General features: G+C 32.5%; 1 pseudogene; it reads right to left on the bottom strand.

Annotated features, from left to right (window-relative positions):
- Window positions 1–486: 486 nt before the first annotated feature.
- LOC118642072 overlaps window positions 487–9,490 on the bottom strand; it is a 120,400-nt pseudogene continuing 111,396 nt past the window's right edge.

Raw genomic sequence — 9,490 nt, 5'->3', positions numbered from 1 at the left:
GATTTAATAAAAAAGAAAGAAAATACAAGCAGCACCTACTTTGATGAACATAAAGGATATATTAACTCTTCTACCCAATAATTGTCAGATTAAATGATTTTTTCATATAAAATAAGAAAAAATATGAGATAGTTATAATCCCAAAATTATTTCATAGACAAACTATTCTAGAGCATATTATTAAAAATCAATTTAAGTATGCACTTGATTTGTGAAAGGCTTATATAACTTGAACATACTTAAAAAAAGAAAAACTTATTTATATAATTTTTCCAAAGAGCCTTAGTAAAATAAATGTTTAAATAAGACTCAGTGAAATAAATGTTTAAATATATATAAAAATGTTCAATAAAATAGTTTGTTCATCAATTATCAATGTAAATCTTCCCCCTGAAACAACTATTTTAGATTGCCATCTTTTTCACCTAATGCTTGTTTCCCATGAAGGATGAAGGAATATAGGGGCAGTTGCAACTGTATTATTTTTCAAAGAAGGTGTTTCTTTATCTGAGGTTCATTTTACTGAAAACCTGAAGTTTTGCTTTTTGGAGCTTATTTTCTGTAATTTCTTCTAGAATTTTTAGATCCAGATAAAGAATACAAAAACACTGATTCAAACTTCCTGGCTTCTGCACTTGATTTGTTTTTGTCCTTTTTAATATTCCAATGAGTTTCAAGTATCTTTTGCAGATAACATTTTCTGGTTTTGTTGTTGCTCTTAAGTGAAGAATAGCAATCATTTACTTTCTTTTTTCCTGAAGAAAGAATGACCTTCCCAATAAAGAATTCATTACCACTATCACTTATCCTCAGACATGAAAGATTTCTTTGTAATATCTTTTTCTTCATGTAATTCTTCTCTATCACTATTACCACCAAGAAGGTTATCAGACACTTTCTTTTTGTTGATTTTATTTAATGTTTTTATTTGGGGGTCAGCAGTGTCTCCTGGGCTTCAGGGAGAACTACAGAATCCTTTCCAGAAGTCTTTGATAAAGAATTTGGAATGCCCACTACTTTGGGTCCATATTCCATATTGGCTATTTTTTCTTTTGAATTATTTGTTAGTATCTTTGCCAATACTTGCCTTTTGCTCACTAATAATAGTTCCTTAATGCTGTAACTTACATACATTATCATGTAAAGTGTCCTTGGAATAATTTTCTTCTGAAGCATTCTCTAATGACTTAATTTTGGCAACATTTCATCTTGCATTTGTAAAGATTTGACAGCAGCTTTTAGCATCCCTTTCATTTCTGACAAAGCCATTGAATCCTGATGATAAAGCAGAACTGGCTGATTTTGTGATTCATAAATATTTTAAAAAACAGATAACTTGAAGATATCAATTTCACTCCTTTTACTTAACAGATGAACAAAGTAAATTATTTTCAAAGAGATGATTATTGTGAGAGTAGGAGGAAATTTCAAATCTCGTAATTTTCAATGCCCTTCCTACTGCATCATGCAGCTTCTTCTAAACAAGTAATTTTTATATTGTCTAGTTATTCATAGATTTAATCATTTAACTAAAAAAATACAAAGAAAGGTTTCTTGGGTTGTACACCTGATTCTAATATGATATTGTATGTCAACTGTAATTAAAAATAAAATATTATTTAAAGTAAAAAAGAAACATTTCTCACTCTATTCCTTCCCCTTTATGATTTCTTAATTTTTCTGAAATGCCTAAGATGCCCAAATGTACTAGCCTAAACTCTCTACTCTTCTCTCTTTGCAACCTTTGTAAAAATTCTCATTTACCTCATTACTTCAGTTGTTACCTGTGACCTCCCACCTCTATGAAGATAAGTTTCAAGTTTACATTTTCAGCACTCTTATACCTCTAGTTTCTCTTTCAATTCCAATTAAAGTGACCAAGCACCTTCACAGATGTTAATATGCAAGACAAAACAAAATATATAAACTGTCAAACAAAACATGCAAATCTAGACATTAGTAAGAAAAACTTTATTAAGAGGAACTATTATAGTAGAGAAATGCTCCAACTATTCAATATATAAGTTTGTTATAAGTCAGACACAAAGGGCTTTTTTAGGGAGGAATAAACAAGACTAAAAGTATCCAGGTGTGGGGGAGTGGGATGAACAGGGGGTATAATTAGACAGTTGAGCAGGAAGTGATTTTCTTTGTTGTCCCAATCCTTGGGAGAGAACATAGAGAAAAAGTTGTTCCGTGGTCCAGTGTTTGCATAACATCAGGGGTAAATCAAAGTCTAGAATGGAGGAGAAAAGCCTAACTAAATTTTGGTTGAGTCACATTAGTGGGCATTTTGTTCAGATTGGTGAGTGACAACAAACAAAAAATGGGGATTTAGAGTATCTGTGTCTGGCATTGTCATAGGCAATCAAGGTGATCTTCAAAAGAATTAGCTAAGTCATATGGAAAAGGATGGTTCTTTGTATCAAGTTGTTCCCTGGAACACAAAAAGGTAAGAGCATTTAATCATCGCTGATTTTCAAGAACACAGGGATCAGGTAAAATTCAACACTGCCAAAATAAATACAGATTTCTTTTTAATCTGAAGATATATTATTTTACCTATTAAAATGTATCACCTTTCCAGCTTTTCTATTCCAATCAGTAATATTACTAAGATCTCAGCAGCCCTGTGACTAGCATCACCCAGCAGATCTTGGAAGTGATTGCCCTCAATCACACAACATTCCAGAGTGTTTCAGGGAAGCTACCCCATTTGTTTGGGTTAAATGATGGCATTTCATCCCTTTTTACCTCCTTCTTGCCAATCACTGTTACTTCTATAATAATCCTCAACTTTGGAGAACTAGTATAAAATCTCCAGGAGAAGATTGGTACTCCATTGTGTACCATTCAGTAATGCTCTCTACTTGCTTTTGTGTGGTCCAACCTCCTTATTTCCCTAAAACCCTTTCCTTGTGCCTTCTAGAATGCTCCATCACCACCCACTCCCTCTGTGTCCCCAATGTCTTCTCAGTGTGTTCTGTGTCTATCCCCTTGATGACACTGCTTCCCCTGTGCTCTCTCAAGTGGAGGTTGCTTTTACTCTCCTACCCCGGTCCCTTTAGCTAGAATAGTTCCAAGGGGAAAAATGAAAAAATCTTTGTTAGTATATATCAAATTTACATTACACTTATAAATTAACCTATGGATAATTGACAGTTTATGTTAAATCTACATATCCAAATATTGAAAGCATTTCTTTCTTTTTTTTTTTTTTTTTATCCTCACCCGAGGACATTTTTTCCATTTTTTGTTTAGGGAGGGAGAGTGAAGAAGAGAGAGAGAGAGAGAAACATTGATGTGAAGGGACACATCGAGTGGCTGCCACCCACATGACCAACCAGGGCCAGGGACAAACTGCAACCGAGGTACGTGCCCTTAGCGGGAACCGAACCCGGGTCTCTCTGTACCGCAGGCCGATGCACCAACCACTGAGCCAAACCGACCAGGGCAGCATTTCATTTTTTAAAGTCTCCTTTTTGTTCCTTCAGAAGTATTTACATTTTCCTCATATAACTTTTACATATTTTTTAAGTTCATTCAAAAGTATTTTAATTTTTTAAATTGTCTATATTCTTCAATATATTATCTAGCTAGCTGCTTTTATGTGAAGATGATTGATGTATGCTAATTTTATGTTTAGTTTATCCCTATTATACATATATGAAATGATCTAATTGTGTTGGCTAAAACTTCAAATAAAATGTTAAGTAATAATGGTGATAATATACATTTTTATCATTTTCCTGATTATAGAGGGGTTTTCTTACTTGGATTTTTAAGTCAAGATAAAAATTTCATCATGTCAAGGAATATCCATCACTTTTAGTTTTATTTAATCAACTGTAAATCAAGAATGGATGTTAAATTTTGCTGAATGCTTTTTCAGAAGTTATGGAGATTTATAATATGGGGTTTCTCTTTGGATACAGTATGGTTAATTTTACTACTATACTTCCTAATATTGAATATTTGTATTCATGGAATAATCCCTCCTGGTCATGATATATTGTCATTATTGTGGAAAAAAATCTTTGACCTTTTCTTAATTCATATGTCTGTTCTGCTGTATCCATTGTGCAGTTCAACTCATTTGTTGAGTTATTTTTAATCAACTATAATTTTAAAGACTGAATATTTCCAGTAAATACTTTTAATGTCTTATTTTCCTTGATGCATGTCCCCAATATCATCCCCTGTATCTCTCCCATCTAGTCCTATAAATCTACTTTAACTGGTTAAGATTGTCCTTTTTACTGTCTTTCTCTTACAGTGGTTGCTATGCTAAAATTAACTAGAACAAAGAGAGTGAGAAAATGATCTTGAGCCATTATTGTACAACCAATGGGTATTTCTAAAACGAATCTTCTATCTTGGGCTAAAAGAAGATGAAGTATATATGAAATTCTTTGTGACTTTCTGGTCTTTTGTTCTTCCTGCCACTCCTGTTCATTTCAATTACAGGTTCTTCTTTTTCCTAGCACTTTCAAAAACTTTGAGAAGGAACAACACAAACTTTAAGTCTGGAAAAAGATTTAAGAATCATAGAAACATAGTCCATAATAATCATCACATCCTTCAAGATGAAAGCATTTTTTTCCCTCTTGGTCCCAGACTGCAACTGAATTTCAGGACCCAGCCTTCCCCTTCCCCCAGAAAGATGAAACTGTCAGCACCTCTGACAGGACCCTGCATCCAATACTCAGCTGACCTTGTGGCATGCAACAGATTTACAACACAACAGTGAGTAGAGAAAGAGCCAACATCAGTATGATATAGTGCTATGTAAAATAAAGTGGGAGAAATGCTGCCCAGTCAGGACCTCAGGAAGACTTTAATCCTCACTAGACCGGAGCTAAAGTTTATATGACAAGCAGATGTGAAATCTCCTCTGGAAATTCAGCTACAGGGCTCAAATCCCCGCCCCCCCCCCCTTTCTTTCACACACACACACACACACACACACACACACACACACACACACACAAGAAAAGCTCACTAATGTGAGATAAGCAATAGCGAACCTAATGGGTTAATGCAATTCTGGTTGGTCAAGGGCAATCCTCCTGCTAATATGATTTGCTAAAATATTTCCTTCCTCTCTTTTTAACCACGTTCTTCCAATTCTTCAAAATTAAGCTCAAGTTCAAACGCCTAAGTGAAGTTTTCCCCAATGACATCAATACTATTCTTTCCTTTTATGATTTTTTTCTCTACCGTGATCCCACAATTAAAAAATTCATACACACATCTGTGTGTGTGTGTGTGTGTATTTTTAATTAATTTATTTTTTACTCTATTCTATTCTATTGATAAGACACCATTTTACATTAGAAAATCAATACAAGATGTCATGGATGGTCCAATATATGTGTTTCCTCATACCAATCAGAATGCTTGGCCCTGTAGGCAGCACCATTGCACAAACTGTATAGTCATTTTATCCTAATCATGTTAAATGCAATGTTGTGAACCTATCATCCACATTAGAAAAAATAAGGCATTGTTGGATATATTGAAAGCAGAAATTATTTGTCAATTCTTAATGAAGCATCATTTTAAGTAAATTGAATCCTTGAGAACTTGAAACAACTTAGTGGAACTAACATTTCTTTTTTTAAACCAGATTTGAAGGTTTGCTTAGCTATGCAAAAATGATTAAAAGTAGAGGGGGGGCAAGGGAAATAGAAATTAGAAACACAAAAATGCATGACACTGTGTGAGGTAAACGGAAACATCTTCAGCTTCTGTACCAGTAATGTGTGGTCCAAGTCTCAGAGGCTCTTTTCTCTGAGGTGGTAGGCATATGTTTTAAATGTGTGTCCAAACACAAAGTTCCATGAAACAAAGAATCCTTGTAAAAAAGAAGGTACATCTTGGGGTGGGTATTTCATATGAATCAACAAACTGTACCATAAAAATACCTTTACTAAATGCCATGAATCTACTTTGTGATAAAAGTTTATTCCCCAAGGTAATAGTCAAAACCAGGAGATAATCCAATTCTGCTCTTAATTTTAGCACAATATCAATTTTAGTAGCCTGAGTTCTAATTTTTAAAAGAAAATACACCAATCCAATTTCTGACAAAGAAAATTTCAGTAAACCTTAAGAGTTCTTTTTTTCTAACATAATCTGTGTATTTTTTGAACCAGCTCTAGCTCTTCCATGGATTTAAGTATATCATGAACATCCCAGTTAATTTTTCTTACTTTTATAAATTTATGCATGTTATAACTCACCTTTCCCTCAAATCATTTCAAGGGCTCTGATATCCATTATCCCCAGAAGTAAGCATATAGTAACCATTACTTTTCTATTTGATATATACTTGTATCATCTTTCATCTCTTTTACAATTCCATCCTTAGCTTAACTTAATTCTTAAACACAGGCCAACAAATTTAGTTCTATTCCTCTTTCTATTCCACATGCTACAAAAAGCCTTACTATTACTTGCTCTGCTTTATTTAACTACTGTTATTAATTTACAATTCAATTAACCTCTGAAAAGTCATCCCAATTGATTCCTTCAGATTTTATCAGTGTTGTTGAATCTTCATAGCAATATTCAGTTTTAGCTGCCCTAACACTTTCATAGAGCAAACAAAGCCTTCAGAGCAAAGGATGTCAGTTATTTATGCAAAGAATGATAGAATAATCAATGAAGGCATGGTCATCTACATTTAAAAAAAAAAAAAAAAGAATATGTGGCTGTACAATTAAATTAAGATGGGCCAAGGATTCTGGCATATAGATCAAGGGAAATTGCCTGTTCTCTCCGCTAATGACCTATTTAGGGCACACATCCTTAGGGTAGATGACTATCAATGACTAAACTCAGGATACCTCTATATTCTCACAGTTTACATCCCTAGGTTCTTTCAGGAAGCAAAGTGTACTAGTCCTAAAAAAACAACAACTTTATTTTACTCCTGTGGTGACTACAATTGCTTTATTTTATTTTTGTTTGAATGATTTTCTGTTCACCTGACTTATCTCCTCTATTATATTAATAGATCCTTCAGAACTGGGAACAGATTTCAAGAATACAATACAGTAGTCCCCCCTTATCCATGGGGGATATGTTCAAAGACCCCCAGTGGATGCCTGAAACTGCAGACAGTACCAGATTCTGTGTTAACTATGTTTTTCCTATATATACATACCTATGGTAAGGTTTAATTGATAAATTAGGCACAGTAAGTGATTAACAACAATAACTAATACTAGAAGAGAAAAAGCATAACACCATACTATAACATAAATTTTATCAATGCTGCATTAAGTAAAGTAAGGGTTACTTTAACAAAAGCACCACAGTACCTGGACAGTCGATCTGCTAACCCAGACAGCTAAGTGACTACCAGGGAAGCAACATATACAAGGTGGATACCCTGGACAATGGGATTATTCACATCCCTGGCAGGTGACAGCTAGAGATTTCATCGTCCTATTCAAAATTACATGCAATTTAAAACTTATGAATTACTTATTTCTGGAATTCTCTGTTTAACAGTTTTGAACCCAGTTGACAGTAGGTAACTGAAGCCCTGGAAAACAGAACTTCGGGTAATGGGGGACTACTATATACATTTACATACTTTAAAAATTGTAAATGCAAATTTATTACCTAGTATGTCACAACAAAATTCTTTTCAATGGGAAAATAAAATATTTAATAATTCAATTGATCATTTAAGCTTTACAACAGTAAACAGTATTTGATAGTATCTTCAACTCAATGAAATAAATTATTTTAACTAAATTGGCCACTTTGATAGCATGGTGGAAAATTCAATTTAAAATAGGCTTAAATAATTTCACAAGAAAATTATTTTAAATTTTAAATTCAATAAAAAATATGATGTTAAAAATAAAGAAATGACATATGCTGTAGGGTTAATTAGAAAATGGAGTGCTTTGACAGTTTTGCTAAATATAAGACAGGCATTTTTAATGATATCTTTTTAAGGGACAGTTACAAACTATTGAAAATGCACAGAAAATAAGAAAAATATAAATGTAAAATAAGTTTTCTTGTAATTTACATGTTTCAAGGTGTGTAAATTACAGTATTTTACAGGTATATAAAACAGAAATAAAGAATAAAGTAATGATTCCATGTTGAATATTTCTAGTGAAAAATATAAAATTATAATTATTTGGTTTCCGAGTTTTCATGATCACTTCTTTAAGCTAAAATATGAAATGTTCATTAGTAAATAATTTCTTAACAGTGATCCAGTTAATTATAATTAAATAAACTGATATAGTATTAAATGTATTTACAATACTTTTAGAGTAATATAAATTAATAAAGCAAAACATTCTAAAATTAACATTTATAATCTAAAATTATCTTCTTCAATTAAAAATGTAATTGTTTTTTGAAATGTCAACTTAAAGAAAACCATATTTAAAGCCATTTACTAAAAATTCTAATTTTTTTTATTAGCACTCTCTTCCCTTTAGGTACTAAAGTGTAACACTTTTTATTCCTCACCTTTAAAATTAAGTTCATAATATAAACCTAAGACTCAAAATCCTAAACTAAGAAGATATACAGACATTCAAAAAGGCGTTATGCACACCATATGTAGAATCAAGAAGCAATTTTATTTAAGAAAAAAAAATCACTTCAATAACTAATTCCAAAGAGATTGCTTTATTATAGCAACAGAAAGTGATTTTTAGAAAATATTTACTGCATTTGTTTTGATTTAACATATTATTCTGGCATTTACTTGATTTACCTACTGACTTTTCCTTAAGGCTACCTATATAACAATGTGGTCTCTTACACTGTTTTACCAGAAGGCCAAAAAAAAAAGGTAAGAATTTATAATATGTTTTATGACGAAAAGCTCCAAGACTCTCTGAAACACTGCTCCAGGGAGACATAACCATTTTTGTTTTTGTGGTAAAATGGAAGCATGTGCTGTGTTTCCTTCACACAGAGCAATGAAATCATAGTTCTTATTTCCTTTCTCTAAGGTATTTTAACTGACTCCCAGAAAACCTCTACCAATTATCTGGAACACACAAAATTTCATGGGTGTCCAAGTATCTATCTATCATTTCATTCTCTGTTACTTTATTTAGAATGTAAAAAACATGTACAGCAACGAACATATTGAAGGTCTAACAAAAGCATTTTTTACCTCCATGGCAGACACATAAATATATATGGTGAAAAGGTGGAAGCAACCCAAGTGTCCACTGACGAATGAATGAACAAATAAAATGTGGTACATACATACAGTGGAATATTAAGTCATAAAAGGAAAGGAAATTCTGACACATGTTACCACATGGATGAACCTTTCAGACATTATGCTAAGTAAAATAATCTAGTTACAAGAAGACAAATAATATATGATTCCATTTACATGCAATACTTAAGAGTAGTCAACTTCAGAGACAGAAATTAAAATAATGGTTATTAGGAGCTGTAGAGAGGGGAAATGAGGTGTTACTGTTTAATA

The sequence above is a fragment of the Molossus molossus genome, unplaced genomic scaffold (assembly GCF_014108415.1).
Source record: "Molossus molossus isolate mMolMol1 unplaced genomic scaffold, mMolMol1.p scaffold_m16_p_3, whole genome shotgun sequence".
Taxonomy (NCBI): domain Eukaryota; kingdom Metazoa; phylum Chordata; class Mammalia; order Chiroptera; family Molossidae; genus Molossus; species Molossus molossus.
Note: the sequence above shows the minus strand (reverse complement) of the source record. Positions and strands in the feature narration are given on the sequence as shown.